Raw genomic sequence first — 16,828 nt, 5'->3', positions numbered from 1 at the left:
AAATAGAAGGGTTGTTTCTGCAATAAGCAAAGATGTTCTCAAGCTGCTTCTATACCCTTGGTTTTGCACAGTAGAACACAGCACTGAAGATGCAGAGACTTAGTGGAAAATCAAAGATGTGCTCAATAAAGACATTTGACAGCTTGCTTTAGCAAGTACGCCTGAACAGGGACTTGAACCCTGGACCCTCAGATTAAAAGTCTGATGCTCTACCGACTGAGCTATCCAGGCTCTGAAAAATGCTCTTCTTAGCTCCTCTAAGCGTCTTAACATAAAATATGGAGGTAAAGAAACAAAGCTTTGGTGGAAAATCAAAAATGTGCTCAAAATCTGCTAAACAGACATAGAAGGGTTGTTTCTGCAATAAGCAAAGATGTTCTCAAGCTGCTTCTATACCCTTGGTTTTGCACAGTAGAACACGGCACTGAAGATGCAGAGACTCAGTGGAAAATCAAAGATGTGCTCAATAAAGACATTTGACAGCTTGCTTTAGCAAGGACGCCTGAACAGGGACTTGAACCCTGGACCCTCAGATTAAAAGTCTGATGCTCTACCGACTGAGCTATCCAGGCTCTGAAAAATGCTCTTCTTAGCTCCTCTAAGCGTCTTAACATAAAATATGGAGGTAAAGAAACAAAGCTTTGGTGGAAAATCAAAAATGTGCTCAAAATCTGCTAAACAGACATAGAAGGGTTGTTTCTGCAATAAGCAAAGATGTTCTCAAGCTGCTTCTATACCCTTGGTTTTGCACAGTAGAACACGGCCCTGAAGATGCAGAGACTCAGTGGAAAATCAAAGATGTGCTCAATAAAGACATTTGACAGCTTGCTTTAGCAAGTACGCCTGAACAGGGACTTGAACCCTGGACCCTCAGATTAAAAGTCTGATGCTCTACCGACTGAGCTATCCAGGCTCTGAAAAATGCTCTTCTTAGCTCCTCTAAGCGTCTTAACATAAAATATGGAGGTAAAGAAACAAAGCTTTGGTGGAAAATCAAAAATGTGCTCAAAATCTGCTAAACAGACATAGAAGGGTTGTTTCTGCAATAAGCAAAGATGTTCTCAAGCTGCTTCTATACCCTTGGTTTTGCACAGTAGAACACGGCACTGAAGATGCAGAGACTCAGTGGAAAATCAAAGATGTGCTCAATAAAGACATTTGACAGCTTGCTTTAGCAAGTACGCCTGAACAGGGACTTGAACCCTGGACCCTCAGATTAAAAGTCTGATGCTCTACCGACTGAGCTATCCAGGCTCTGAAAAATGCTCTTCTTAGCTCCTCTAAGCGTCTTAACATAAAATATGGAGGTAAAGAAACAAAGCTTTGGTGGAAAATCAAAAATGTGCTCAAAATCTGCTAAAGAGACATAGAAGGGTTGTTTCTGCAATAAGCAAAGATGTTCTCAAGCTGCTTCTATACCCTTGGTTTTGCACAGTAGAACACGGCACTGAAGATGCAGAGACTCAGTGGAAAATCAAAGATGTGCTCAATAAAGACATTTGACAGCTTGCTTTAGCAAGTACGCCTGAACAGGGACTTGAACCCTGGACCCTCAGATTAAAAGTCTGATGCTCTACCGACTGAGCTATCCAGGCTCTGAAAAATGCTCTTCTTAGCTCCTCTAAGCGTCTTAACATAAAATATGGAGGTAAAGAAACAAAGCTTTGGTGGAAAATCAAAAATGTGCTCAAAATCTGCTAAACAGACATAGAAGGGTTGTTTCTGCAATAAGCAAAGATGTTCTCAAGCTGCTTCTATACCCTTGGTTTTGCACAGTAGAACACGGCACTGAAGATGCAGAGACTCAGTGGAAAATCAAAGATGTGCTCAATAAAGACATTTGACAGCTTGCTTTAGCAAGTACGCCTGAACAGGGACTTGAACCCTGGACCCTCAGATTAAAAGTCTGATGCTCTACCGACTGAGCTATCCAGGCTCTGAAAAATGCTCTTCTTAGCTCCTCTAAGCGTCTTAACATAAAATATGGAGGTAAAGAAACAAAGCTTTGGTGGAAAATCAAAAATGTGCTCAAAATCTGCTAAAGAGACATAGAAGGGTTGTTTCTGCAATAAGCAAAGATGTTCTCAAGCTGCTTCTATACCCTTGGTTTTGCACAGTAGAACACGGCACTGAAGATGCAGAGACTCAGTGGAAAATCAAAGATGTGCTCAATAAAGACATTTGTCAGCTTGCTTTAGCAAGTACGCCTGAACAGGGACTTGAACCCTGGACCCTCAGATTAAAAGTCTGATGCTCTACCGACTGAGCTATCCAGGTTCTGAAAAATGCTCTTCTTAGCTCCTCTAAGCGTCTTAACATAAAATATGGAGGTAAAGAAACAAAGCTTTGGTGGAAAATCAAAAATGTGCTCAAAATCTGCTAAACAGACATAGAAGGGTTGTTTCTGCAATAAGCAAAGATGTTCTCAAGCTGCTTCTATACCCTCAGTTTTGAACAGTAGAACACGGCACTGAAGATGCAGAGACTCAGTGGAAAATCAAAGATGTGCTCAATAAAGACATTTGACAGCTTGCTTTAGCAAGTACGCCTGAACAGGGACTTGAACCCTGGACCCTCAGATTAAAAGTCTGATGCTCTACCGACTGAGCTATCCAGGCTCTGAAAAATGCTCTTCTTAGCTCCTCTAAGCGTCTTAACATAAAATATGGAGGTAAAGAAACAAAGCTTTGGTGGAAAATCAAAAATGTGCTCAAAATCTGCTAAACAGACATAGAAGGGTTGTTTCTGCAATAAGCAAAGATGTTCTCAAGCTGCTTCTATACCCTTGGTTTTGCACAGTAGAACACGGCACTGAAGATGCAGAGACTCAGTGGAAAATCAAAGATGTGCTCAATAAAGACATTTGACAGCTTGCTTTAGCAAATGCTCTACCGACTGAGCTATCCAGGCTCTGAAAAATGCTCTTCTTAGCTCCTCTAAGCGTCTTAACATAAAATATGGAGGTAAAGAAACAAAGCTTTGGTGGAAAATCAACAATGTACCCAAAATTTGCTAAACAGACATAGAAGGGTTGTTTCTGCAAAAAACAAAGATTTTCTCAAGCTGCTTCTACACCCTCAGTTTTGCACAGTAGAACACGACAATAAAGAAGCAAAGACTCAGTGGAAAATCAAAGATGTGCTCAATAAAGACATTTGGCAGCTTGCTTTAGCAAGTACGCCTGAACAGGGACTTGAACCCTGGACCCTCAGATTAAAAGTCTGATGCTCTACCGACTGAGCTATCCAGGCTCTGAAAAATGCTCTACTTAGCTCCTCTAAGCGTCTTAACATAAAATATGGAGGTAAAGAAACAAAGCTTTGGTGGAAAATCAACAATGTGCTCAAAATTTGCTAAACAGAAATAGAAGGGTTGTTTCTGCAATAAGCAAAGATGTTCTCAAGCTGCTTCTATACCCTTGGTTTTGCACAGTAGAACACAGCACTGAAGATGCAGAGACTTAGTGGAAAATCAAAGATGTGCTCAATAAAGACATTTGACAGCTTGCTTTAGCAAGTACGCCTGAACAGGGACTTGAACCCTGGACCCTCAGATTAAAAGTCTGATGCTCTACCGACTGAGCTATCCAGGCTCTGAAAAATGCTCTTCTTAGCTCCTCTAAGCGTCTTAACATAAAATATAGAGGTAAAGAAACAAAGCTTTGGTGGAAAATCAAAAATGTGCTCAAAATCTGCTAAACAGACATAGAAGGGTTGTTTCTGCAATAAGCAAAGATGTTCTCAAGCTGCTTCTATACCCTTGGTTTTGCACAGTAGAACACGGCACTGAAGATGCAGAGACTTAGTGGAAAATCAAAGATGTGCTCAATAAAGACATTTGACAGCTTGCTTTAGCAAGTGCGCCTGAACAGGGACTTGAACCCTGGACCCTCAGATTAAAAGTCTGATGCTCTACCGACTGAGCTATCCAGGCTCTGAAAAATGCTCTTCTTAGCTCCTCTAAGCGTCTTAACATAAAATATGGAGGTAAAGAAACAAAGTTTTGGTGGAAAATCAACAATGTGCTCAAAATCTGCTAAACAGACATAGAAGGGTTGTTTCTGCAATAAACAAAGATTTTCTCAAGCTGCTTCTATACCTTCAGTTTTGCACAGTAGAACACGACAATAAAGAAGCAAAGACTCAGTGGAAAATCAAAGATGTGCTCAATAAAGACATTTGACAGCTTGCTTTACCTTGCTTTAGCTCCTCTAAGCGTCTTAACATAAAATATGGAGTAAATACGCCTGAACAGGGACTTGAACCCTGGACCCTCAGATTAAAAGTCTGATGCTCTACCGACTGAGCTATCCAGGCTCTGAAAAATGCTCTTCTTAGCTCCTCTAAGTGTCTTAACATAAAATATGGAGGTAAAGAAACAAAGCTTTGGTGGAAAATCAAAAATGTGCTCAAAATCTGCTAAACAGACATAGAAGGGTTGTTTCTGCAATAAGCAAAGATGTTCTCAAGCTGCTTCTATACCCTTGGTTTTGCACAGTAGAACACGGCACTGAAGATGCAGAGACTCAGTGGAAAATCAAAGATGTGCTCAATAAAGACATTTGACAGCTTGCTTTAGCAAGCACGCCTGAACAGGGACTTGAACTCTGGACCCTCAGATTAAAAGTCTGATGCTCTACCGACTGAGCTATCCAGACTCTGAAAAATGCTCTTCTTAGCTCCTCTAAGCGTCTTAACATAAAATATGGAGGTAAAGAAACAAAGTTTTGGTGGAAAATCAAAGATGTGCTCAATAAAGACATTTGACAGCTTGCTTTAGCAAGTACGCCTGAACAGGGACTTGAACCCTGGACCCTCAGATTAAAAGTCTGATGCTCTACCGACTGAGCTATCCAGGCTCTGAAAAATGCTCTTCTTAGCTCCTCTAAGTGTCTCAACATAAAATATGGAGGTAAAGAAACAAAGCTTTGGTGGAAAATCAACAATGTGCCCAAAATTTGCTAAACAGACATAGAAGGGTTGTTTCTGCAAAAAACAAAGATTTTCTCAAGCTGCTTCTATACCCTCAGTTTTGCACAGTAGAACACGACAATAAAGAAGCAAAGACTCAGTGGAAAATCAAAGATGTGCTCAATTAAGACATTTGACAGCTTGCTTTAGCAAGTACGCCTGAACAGGGACTTGAACCCTGATGCTCTACCGACTGAACTATCCAGGCTCTGAAAAATGCTCTTCTTAGCTCCTCTAAGCGTCTTAACATAAAATATGGAGGTAAAGAAACAAAGCTTTGGTGGAAAATCAAAAATGTGCTCAAAATCTGCTAAACAGACATAGAAGGGTTGTTTCTGCAATAAGCAAAGATGTTCTCAAGCTGCTTTTATACCCTTGGTTTTGCACAGTAGAACACGGCACTGAAGATGCAGAGACTCAGTGGAAAATCAAAGATGTGCTCAATAAAGACATTTGACAGCTTGCTTTAGCAAGTACGCCTGAACAGGGACTTGAACCCTGGACCCTCAGATTAAAAGTCTGATGCTCTACCGACTGAGCTATCCAGGCTCTGAAAAATGCTCTTCTTAGCTCCTCTAAGCGTCTTAACATAAAATATGGAGGTAAAGAAACAAAGCTTTGGTGGAAAATCAAAAATGTGCTCAAAATCTGCTAAAGAGACATAGAAGGGTTGTTTCTGCAATAAGCAAAGATGTTCTCAAGCTGCTTCTATACCCTTGGTTTTGCACAGTAGAACACGGCACTGAAGATGCAGAGACTCAGTGGAAAATCAAAGATGTGCTCAATAAAGACATTTGTCAGCTTGCTTTAGCAAGTACGCCTGAACAGGGACTTGAACCCTGGACCCTCAGATTAAAAGTCTGATGCTCTACCGACTGAGCTATCCAGGTTCTGAAAAATGCTCTTCTTAGCTCCTCTAAGCGTCTTAACATAAAATATGGAGGTAAAGAAACAAAGCTTTGGTGGAAAATCAAAAATGTGCTCAAAATCTGCTAAACAGACATAGAAGGGTTGTTTCTGCAATAAGCAAAGATGTTCTCAAGCTGCTTCTATACCCTCAGTTTTGAACAGTAGAACACGGCACTGAAGATGCAGAGACTCAGTGGAAAATCAAAGATGTGCTCAATAAAGACATTTGACAGCTTGCTTTAGCAAGTACGCCTGAACAGGGACTTGAACCCTGGACCCTCAGATTAAAAGTCTGATGCTCTACCGACTGAGCTATCCAGGCTCTGAAAAATGCTCTTCTTAGCTCCTCTAAGCGTCTTAACATAAAATATGGAGGTAAAGAAACAAAGCTTTGGTGGAAAATCAAAAATGTGCTCAAAATCTGCTAAACAGACATAGAAGGGTTGTTTCTGCAATAAGCAAAGATGTTCTCAAGCTGCTTCTATACCCTTGGTTTTGCACAGTAGAACACGGCACTGAAGATGCAGAGACTCAGTGGAAAATCAAAGATGTGCTCAATAAAGACATTTGACAGCTTGCTTTAGCAAATGCTCTACCGACTGAGCTATCCAGGCTCTGAAAAATGCTCTTCTTAGCTCCTCTAAGCGTCTTAACATAAAATATGGAGGTAAAGAAACAAAGCTTTGGTGGAAAATCAACAATGTACCCAAAATTTGCTAAACAGACATAGAAGGGTTGTTTCTGCAAAAAACAAAGATTTTCTCAAGCTGCTTCTACACCCTCAGTTTTGCACAGTAGAACACGACAATAAAGAAGCAAAGACTCAGTGGAAAATCAAAGATGTGCTCAATAAAGACATTTGGCAGCTTGCTTTAGCAAGTACGCCTGAACAGGGACTTGAACCCTGGACCCTCAGATTAAAAGTCTGATGCTCTACCGACTGAGCTATCCAGGCTCTGAAAAATGCTCTACTTAGCTCCTCTAAGCGTCTTAACATAAAATATGGAGGTAAAGAAACAAAGCTTTGGTGGAAAATCAACAATGTGCTCAAAATTTGCTAAACAGAAATAGAAGGGTTGTTTCTGCAATAAGCAAAGATGTTCTCAAGCTGCTTCTATACCCTTGGTTTTGCACAGTAGAACACAGCACTGAAGATGCAGAGACTTAGTGGAAAATCAAAGATGTGCTCAATAAAGACATTTGACAGCTTGCTTTAGCAAGTACGCCTGAACAGGGACTTGAACCCTGGACCCTCAGATTAAAAGTCTGATGCTCTACCGACTGAGCTATCCAGGCTCTGAAAAATGCTCTTCTTAGCTCCTCTAAGCGTCTTAACATAAAATATGGAGGTAAAGAAACAAAGCTTTGGTGGAAAATCAAAAATGTGCTCAAAATCTGCTAAACAGACATAGAAGGGTTGTTTCTGCAATAAGCAAAGATGTTCTCAAGCTGCTTCTATACCCTTGGTTTTGCACAGTAGAACACGGCACTGAAGATGCAGAGACTTAGTGGAAAATCAAAGATGTGCTCAATAAAGACATTTGACAGCTTGCTTTAGCAAGTGCGCCTGAACAGGGACTTGAACCCTGGACCCTCAGATTAAAAGTCTGATGCTCTACCGACTGAGCTATCCAGGCTCTGAAAAATGCTCTTCTTAGCTCCTCTAAGCGTCTTAACATAAAATATGGAGGTAAAGAAACAAAGTTTTGGTGGAAAATCAACAATGTGCTCAAAATCTGCTAAACAGACATAGAAGGGTTGTTTCTGCAATAAACAAAGATTTTCTCAAGCTGCTTCTATACCTTCAGTTTTGCACAGTAGAACACGACAATAAAGAAGCAAAGACTCAGTGGAAAATCAAAGATGTGCTCAATAAAGACATTTGACAGCTTGCTTTACCTTGCTTTAGCTCCTCTAAGCGTCTTAACATAAAATATGGAGTAAATACGCCTGAACAGGGACTTGAACCCTGGACCCTCAGATTAAAAGTCTGATGCTCTACCGACTGAGCTATCCAGGCTCTGAAAAATGCTCTTCTTAGCTCCTCTAAGTGTCTTAACATAAAATATGGAGGTAAAGAAACAAAGCTTTGGTGGAAAATCAAAAATGTGCTCAAAATCTGCTAAACAGACATAGAAGGGTTGTTTCTGCAATAAGCAAAGATGTTCTCAAGCTGCTTCTATACCCTTGGTTTTGCACAGTAGAACACGGCACTGAAGATGCAGAGACTCAGTGGAAAATCAAAGATGTGCTCAATAAAGACATTTGACAGCTTGCTTTAGCAAGCACGCCTGAACAGGGACTTGAACTCTGGACCCTCAGATTAAAAGTCTGATGCTCTACCGACTGAGCTATCCAGACTCTGAAAAATGCTCTTCTTAGCTCCTCTAAGCGTCTTAACATAAAATATGGAGGTAAAGAAACAAAGTTTTGGTGGAAAATCAAAGATGTGCTCAATAAAGACATTTGACAGCTTGCTTTAGCAAGTACGCCTGAACAGGGACTTGAACCCTGGACCCTCAGATTAAAAGTCTGATGCTCTACCGACTGAGCTATCCAGGCTCTGAAAAATGCTCTTCTTAGCTCCTCTAAGTGTCTCAACATAAAATATGGAGGTAAAGAAACAAAGCTTTGGTGGAAAATCAACAATGTGCCCAAAATTTGCTAAACAGACATAGAAGGGTTGTTTCTGCAAAAAACAAAGATTTTCTCAAGCTGCTTCTATACCCTCAGTTTTGCACAGTAGAACACGACAATAAAGAAGCAAAGACTCAGTGGAAAATCAAAGATGTGCTCAATTAAGACATTTGACAGCTTGCTTTAGCAAGTACGCCTGAACAGGGACTTGAACCCTGATGCTCTACCGACTGAACTATCCAGGCTCTGAAAAATGCTCTTCTTAGCTCCTCTAAGCGTCTTAACATAAAATATGGAGGTAAAGAAACAAAGCTTTGGTGGAAAATCAAAAATGTGCTCAAAATCTGCTAAACAGACATAGAAGGGTTGTTTCTGCAATAAGCAAAGATGTTCTCAAGCTGCTTTTATACCCTTGGTTTTGCACAGTAGAACACGGCACTGAAGATGCAGAGACTCAGTGGAAAATCAAAGATGTGCTCAATAAAGACATTTGACAGCTTGCTTTAGCAAGTACGCCTGAACAGGGACTTGAACCCTGGACCCTCAGATTAAAAGTCTGATGCTCTACCGACTGAGCTATCCAGGCTCTGAAAAATGCTCTTCTTAGCTCCTCTAAGCGTCTTAACATAAAATATGGAGGTAAAGAAACAAAGCTTTGGTGGAAAATCAAAAATGTGCTCAAAATCTGCTAAAGAGACATAGAAGGGTTGTTTCTGCAATAAGCAAAGATGTTCTCAAGCTGCTTCTATACCCTTGGTTTTGCACAGTAGAACACGGCACTGAAGATGCAGAGACTCAGTGGAAAATCAAAGATGTGCTCAATAAAGACATTTGTCAGCTTGCTTTAGCAAGTACGCCTGAACAGGGACTTGAACCCTGGACCCTCAGATTAAAAGTCTGATGCTCTACCGACTGAGCTATCCAGGTTCTGAAAAATGCTCTTCTTAGCTCCTCTAAGCGTCTTAACATAAAATATGGAGGTAAAGAAACAAAGCTTTGGTGGAAAATCAAAAATGTGCTCAAAATCTGCTAAACAGACATAGAAGGGTTGTTTCTGCAATAAGCAAAGATGTTCTCAAGCTGCTTCTATACCCTCAGTTTTGAACAGTAGAACACGGCACTGAAGATGCAGAGACTCAGTGGAAAATCAAAGATGTGCTCAATAAAGACATTTGACAGCTTGCTTTAGCAAGTACGCCTGAACAGGGACTTGAACCCTGGACCCTCAGATTAAAAGTCTGATGCTCTACCGACTGAGCTATCCAGGCTCTGAAAAATGCTCTTCTTAGCTCCTCTAAGCGTCTTAACATAAAATATGGAGGTAAAGAAACAAAGCTTTGGTGGAAAATCAAAAATGTGCTCAAAATCTGCTAAACAGACATAGAAGGGTTGTTTCTGCAATAAGCAAAGATGTTCTCAAGCTGCTTCTATACCCTTGGTTTTGCACAGTAGAACACGGCACTGAAGATGCAGAGACTCAGTGGAAAATCAAAGATGTGCTCAATAAAGACATTTGACAGCTTGCTTTAGCAAATGCTCTACCGACTGAGCTATCCAGGCTCTGAAAAATGCTCTTCTTAGCTCCTCTAAGCGTCTTAACATAAAATATGGAGGTAAAGAAACAAAGCTTTGGTGGAAAATCAACAATGTACCCAAAATTTGCTAAACAGACATAGAAGGGTTGTTTCTGCAAAAAACAAAGATTTTCTCAAGCTGCTTCTACACCCTCAGTTTTGCACAGTAGAACACGACAATAAAGAAGCAAAGACTCAGTGGAAAATCAAAGATGTGCTCAATAAAGACATTTGGCAGCTTGCTTTAGCAAGTACGCCTGAACAGGGACTTGAACCCTGGACCCTCAGATTAAAAGTCTGATGCTCTACCGACTGAGCTATCCAGGCTCTGAAAAATGCTCTACTTAGCTCCTCTAAGCGTCTTAACATAAAATATGGAGGTAAAGAAACAAAGCTTTGGTGGAAAATCAACAATGTGCTCAAAATTTGCTAAACAGAAATAGAAGGGTTGTTTCTGCAATAAGCAAAGATGTTCTCAAGCTGCTTCTATACCCTTGGTTTTGCACAGTAGAACACAGCACTGAAGATGCAGAGACTTAGTGGAAAATCAAAGATGTGCTCAATAAAGACATTTGACAGCTTGCTTTAGCAAGTACGCCTGAACAGGGACTTGAACCCTGGACCCTCAGATTAAAAGTCTGATGCTCTACCGACTGAGCTATCCAGGCTCTGAAAAATGCTCTTCTTAGCTCCTCTAAGCGTCTTAACATAAAATATGGAGGTAAAGAAACAAAGCTTTGGTGGAAAATCAAAAATGTGCTCAAAATCTGCTAAACAGACATAGAAGGGTTGTTTCTGCAATAAGCAAAGATGTTCTCAAGCTGCTTCTATACCCTTGGTTTTGCACAGTAGAACACGGCACTGAAGATGCAGAGACTTAGTGGAAAATCAAAGATGTGCTCAATAAAGACATTTGACAGCTTGCTTTAGCAAGTGCGCCTGAACAGGGACTTGAACCCTGGACCCTCAGATTAAAAGTCTGATGCTCTACCGACTGAGCTATCCAGGCTCTGAAAAATGCTCTTCTTAGCTCCTCTAAGCGTCTTAACATAAAATATGGAGGTAAAGAAACAAAGTTTTGGTGGAAAATCAACAATGTGCTCAAAATCTGCTAAACAGACATAGAAGGGTTGTTTCTGCAATAAACAAAGATTTTCTCAAGCTGCTTCTATACCTTCAGTTTTGCACAGTAGAACACGACAATAAAGAAGCAAAGACTCAGTGGAAAATCAAAGATGTGCTCAATAAAGACATTTGACAGCTTGCTTTACCTTGCTTTAGCTCCTCTAAGCGTCTTAACATAAAATATGGAGTAAATACGCCTGAACAGGGACTTGAACCCTGGACCCTCAGATTAAAAGTCTGATGCTCTACCGACTGAGCTATCCAGGCTCTGAAAAATGCTCTTCTTAGCTCCTCTAAGTGTCTTAACATAAAATATGGAGGTAAAGAAACAAAGCTTTGGTGGAAAATCAAAAATGTGCTCAAAATCTGCTAAACAGACATAGAAGGGTTGTTTCTGCAATAAGCAAAGATGTTCTCAAGCTGCTTCTATACCCTTGGTTTTGCACAGTAGAACACGGCACTGAAGATGCAGAGACTCAGTGGAAAATCAAAGATGTGCTCAATAAAGACATTTGACAGCTTGCTTTAGCAAGCACGCCTGAACAGGGACTTGAACTCTGGACCCTCAGATTAAAAGTCTGATGCTCTACCGACTGAGCTATCCAGACTCTGAAAAATGCTCTTCTTAGCTCCTCTAAGCGTCTTAACATAAAATATGGAGGTAAAGAAACAAAGTTTTGGTGGAAAATCAAAAATGTGCTCAAAATCTGCTAAACAGACATAGAAGGGTTGTTTCTGCAATAAGCAAAGATGTTCTCAAGCTGCTTCTATACCCTTGGTTTTGCACAGTAGAACACGACAATACAGAAGCAAAGACTCAGTGGAAAATCAAAGATGTGCTCAATAAAGACATTTGACAGCTTGCTTTAGCAAGTATGCCTGAACAGGGACTTGAACCCTGGACCCTCAGATTAAAAGTCTGATGCTCTACCGACTGAGCTATCCAGGCTCTGAAAAATGCTCTTCTTAGCTCCTCTAAGCGTCTTAACATAAAATATGGAGGTAAAGAAACAAAGTTTTGGTGGAAAATCAACAATGTGCTCAAAATCTGCTAAACAGACATAGAAGGGTTGTTTCTGCAATAAACAAAGATTTTCTCAAGCTGCTTCTATACCTTCAGTTTTGCACAGTAGAACACGACAATAAAGAAGCAAAGACTCAGTGGAAAATCAAAGATGTGCTCAATAAAGACATTTGACAGCTTGCTTTACCTTGCTTTAGCTCCTCTAAGCGTCTTAACATAAAATATGGAGTAAATACGCCTGAACAGGGACTTGAACCCTGGACCCTCAGATTAAAAGTCTGATGCTCTACCGACTGAGCTATCCAGGCTCTGAAAAATGCTCTTCTTAGCTCCTCTAAGTGTCTTAACATAAAATATGGAGGTAAAGAAACAAAGCTTTGGTGGAAAATCAAAAATGTGCTCAAAATCTGCTAAACAGACATAGAAGGGTTGTTTCTGCAATAAGCAAAGATGTTCTCAAGCTGCTTCTATACCCTTGGTTTTGCACAGTAGAACACGGCACTGAAGATGCAGAGACTTAGTGGAAAATCAAAGATGTGCTCAATAAAGACATTTGACAGCTTGCTTTAGCAAGTGCGCCTGAACAGGGACTTGAACCCTGGACCCTCAGATTAAAAGTCTGATGCTCTACCGACTGAGCTATCCAGGCTCTGAAAAATGCTCTTCTTAGCTCCTCTAAGCGTCTTAACATAAAATATGGAGGTAAAGAAACAAAGTTTTGGTGGAAAATCAACAATGTGCTCAAAATCTGCTAAACAGACATAGAAGGGTTGTTTCTGCAATAAACAAAGATTTTCTCAAGCTGCTTCTATACCTTCAGTTTTGCACAGTAGAACACGACAATAAAGAAGCAAAGACTCAGTGGAAAATCAAAGATGTGCTCAATAAAGACATTTGACAGCTTGCTTTACCTTGCTTTAGCTCCTCTAAGCGTCTTAACATAAAATATGGAGTAAATACGCCTGAACAGGGACTTGAACCCTGGACCCTCAGATTAAAAGTCTGATGCTCTACCGACTGAGCTATCCAGGCTCTGAAAAATGCTCTTCTTAGCTCCTCTAAGTGTCTTAACATAAAATATGGAGGTAAAGAAACAAAGCTTTGGTGGAAAATCAAAAATGTGCTCAAAATCTGCTAAACAGACATAGAAGGGTTGTTTCTGCAATAAGCAAAGATGTTCTCAAGCTGCTTCTATACCCTTGGTTTTGCACAGTAGAACACGGCACTGAAGATGCAGAGACTCAGTGGAAAATCAAAGATGTGCTCAATAAAGACATTTGACAGCTTGCTTTAGCAAGCACGCCTGAACAGGGACTTGAACTCTGGACCCTCAGATTAAAAGTCTGATGCTCTACCGACTGAGCTATCCAGGCTCTGAAAAATGCTCTTCTTAGCTCCTCTAAGCGTCTTAACATAAAATATGGAGGTAAAGAAACAAAGTTTTGGTGGAAAATCAAAAATGTGCTCAAAATCTGCTAAACAGACATAGAAGGGTTGTTTCTGCAATAAGCAAAGATGTTCTCAAGCTGCTTCTATACCCTTGGTTTTGCACAGTAGAACACGACAATACAGAAGCAAAGACTCAGTGGAAAATCAAAGATGTGCTCAATAAAGACATTTGACAGCTTGCTTTAGCAAGTATGCCTGAACAGGGACTTGAACCCTGGACCCTCAGATTAAAAGTCTGATGCTCTACCGACTGAGCTATCCAGGCTCTGAAAAATGCTCTTCTTAGCTCCTCTAAGCGTCTTAACATAAAATATGGAGGTAAAGAAACAAAGTTTTGGTGGAAAATCAACAATGTGCTCAAAATCTGCTAAACAGACATAGAAGGGTTGTTTCTGCAATAAACAAAGATTTTCTCAAGCTGCTTCTATACCTTCAGTTTTGCACAGTAGAACACGACAATAAAGAAGCAAAGACTCAGTGGAAAATCAAAGATCTGCTCAATAAAGACATTTGACAGCTTGCTTTACCTTGCTTTAGCTCCTCTAAGCGTCTTAACATAAAATATGGAGTAAATACGCCTGAATAGGGACTTGAACCCTGGACCCTCAGATTAAAAGTCTGATGCTCTACCGACTGAGCTATCCAGGCTCTGAAAAATGCTCTTCTTAGCTCCTCTAAGTGTCTTAACATAAAATATGGAGGTAAAGAAACAAAGCTTTGGTGGAAAATCAAAAATGTGCTCAAAATCTGCTAAACAGACATAGAAGGGTTGTTTCTGCAATAAGCAAAGATGTTCTCAAGCTGCTTCTATACCCTTGGTTTTGCTCAGTAGAACACGGCACTGAAGATGCAGAGACTCAGTGGAAAATCAAAGATGTGCTCAATAAAGACATTTGACAGCTTGCTTTAGCAAGCACGCCTGAACAGGGACTTGAACTCTGGACCCTCAGATTAAAAGTCTGATGCTCTACCGACTGAGCTATCCAGACTCTGAAAAATGCTCTTCTTAGCTCCTCTAAGCGTCTTAACATAAAATATGGAGGTAAAGAAACAAAGTTTTGGTGGAAAATCAAAAATGTGCTCAAAATCTGCTAAACAGACATAGAAGGGTTGTTTCTGCAATAAGCAAAGATGTTCTCAAGCTGCTTCTATACCCTTGGTTTTGCACAGTAGAACACGACAATACAGAAGCAAAGACTCAGTGGAAAATCAAAGATGTGCTCAATAAAGATATTTGACAGCTTGCTTTAGCAAGTATGCCTGAACAGGGACTTGAACCCTGGACCCTCAGATTAAAAGTCTGATGCTCTACCGACTGAGCTATCCAGGCTCTGAAAAATGCTCTTCTTAGCTCCTCTAAGCGTCTTAACATAAAATATGGAGGTAAAGAAACAAAGTTTTGGTGGAAAATCAAAAATGTGCTCAAAATCTGCTAAACAGACATAGAAGGGTTGTTTCTGCAATAAGCAAAGATGTTCTCAAGCTGCTTCTATACCCTTGGTTTTGCACAGTAGAACACGACAATACAGAAGCAAAGACTCAGTGGAAAATCAAAGATGTGCTCAATAAAGACATTTGACAGCTTGCTTTAGCAAGTATGCCTGAACAGGGACTTGAACCCTGGACCCTCAGATTAAAAGTCTGATGCTCTACCGACTGAGCTATCCAGGCTCTGAAAAATGCTCTTCTTAGCTCCTCTAAGCGTCTTAACATAAAATATGGAGGTAAAGAAACAAAGTTTTGGTGGAAAATCAACAATGTGCTCAAAATCTGCTAAACAGACATAGAAGGGTTGTTTCTGCAATAAACAAAGATTTTCTCAAGCTGCTTCTATACCTTCAGTTTTGCACAGTAGAACACGACAATAAAGAAGCAAAGACTCAGTGGAAAATCAAAGATCTGCTCAATAAAGACATTTGACAGCTTGCTTTACCTTGCTTTAGCTCCTCTAAGCGTCTTAACATAAAATATGGAGTAAATACGCCTGAATAGGGACTTGAACCCTGGACCCTCAGATTAAAAGTCTGATGCTCTACCGACTGAGCTATCCAGGCTCTGAAAAATGCTCTTCTTAGCTCCTCTAAGTGTCTTAACATAAAATATGGAGGTAAAGAAACAAAGCTTTGGTGGAAAATCAAAAATGTGCTCAAAATCTGCTAAACAGACATAGAAGGGTTGTTTCTGCAATAAGCAAAGATGTTCTCAAGCTGCTTCTATACCCTTGGTTTTGCTCAGTAGAACACGGCACTGAAGATGCAGAGACTCAGTGGAAAATCAAAGATGTGCTCAATAAAGACATTTGACAGCTTGCTTTAGCAAGCACGCCTGAACAGGGACTTGAACTCTGGACCCTCAGATTAAAAGTCTGATGCTCTACCGACTGAGCTATCCAGACTCTGAAAAATGCTCTTCTTAGCTCCTCTAAGCGTCTTAACATAAAATATGGAGGTAAAGAAACAAAGTTTTGGTGGAAAATCAAAAATGTGCTCAAAATCTGCTAAACAGACATAGAAGGGTTGTTTCTGCAATAAGCAAAGATGTTCTCAAGCTGCTTCTATACCCTTGGTTTTGCACAGTAGAACACGACAATACAGAAGCAAAGACTCAGTGGAAAATCAAAGATGTGCTCAATAAAGATATTTGACAGCTTGCTTTAGCAAGTATGCCTGAACAGGGACTTGAACCCTGGACCCTCAGATTAAAAGTCTGATGCTCTACCGACTGAGCTATCCAGGCTCTGAAAAATGCTCTTCTTAGCTCCTCTAAGCGTCTTAACATAAAATATGGAGGTAAAGAAACAAAGTTTTGGTGGAAAATCAAAAATGTGCTCAAAATCTGCTAAACAGACATAGAAGGGTTGTTTCTGCAAAAAACAAAGATTTTCTCAAGCTGCTTCTATACCCTCAGTTTTGCACAGTAGAACACGACAATAAAGAAGCAAAGACTCAGTGGAAAATCAAAGATGTGCTCAATAAAGACATTTGACAGCTTGCTTTACCTTGCTTTAGCTCCTCTAAGCGTCTTAACATAAAATATGGAGCAAATACGCCTGAACAGGGACTTGAACCCTGGACCCTCAGATTAAAAGTCTGATGCTCTACCGACTGAGCTATCCAGGCTCTGAAAAATGCTCCTCTTAG

General features: G+C 40.3%; 5 non-coding genes across 5 annotated transcripts; all 5 read right to left on the bottom strand.

Moving 5' to 3' along the window:
• Positions 1-12,091: 12,091 nt before the first annotated feature.
• On the bottom strand, positions 12,092-12,164 carry TRNAK-UUU (transfer RNA lysine (anticodon UUU)). Its single transcript has one exon. It is a non-coding gene; the product is annotated as a tRNA-Lys (tRNA).
• A 1,716-nt stretch (positions 12,165-13,880) lies between these two features.
• Positions 13,881-13,953, bottom strand: TRNAK-UUU (transfer RNA lysine (anticodon UUU)). Its single transcript has one exon. It is a non-coding gene; the product is annotated as a tRNA-Lys (tRNA).
• A 992-nt stretch (positions 13,954-14,945) lies between these two features.
• On the bottom strand, positions 14,946-15,018 carry TRNAK-UUU (transfer RNA lysine (anticodon UUU)). Its single transcript has one exon. It is a non-coding gene; the product is annotated as a tRNA-Lys (tRNA).
• Positions 15,019-15,286: 268 nt separating this feature from the next.
• Positions 15,287-15,359, bottom strand: TRNAK-UUU (transfer RNA lysine (anticodon UUU)). Its single transcript has one exon. It is a non-coding gene; the product is annotated as a tRNA-Lys (tRNA).
• A 992-nt stretch (positions 15,360-16,351) lies between these two features.
• TRNAK-UUU (transfer RNA lysine (anticodon UUU)) lies at positions 16,352-16,424 on the bottom strand. The gene has a single exon. It is a non-coding gene; the product is annotated as a tRNA-Lys (tRNA).
• Positions 16,425-16,828: the final 404 nt, after the last annotated feature.

The sequence above is a fragment of the Eleutherodactylus coqui genome, chromosome 7, assembly GCF_035609145.1.
Source record: "Eleutherodactylus coqui strain aEleCoq1 chromosome 7, aEleCoq1.hap1, whole genome shotgun sequence".
Taxonomy (NCBI): domain Eukaryota; kingdom Metazoa; phylum Chordata; class Amphibia; order Anura; family Eleutherodactylidae; genus Eleutherodactylus; species Eleutherodactylus coqui.
This window is presented reverse-complemented; position numbering and strand designations above follow the sequence as displayed.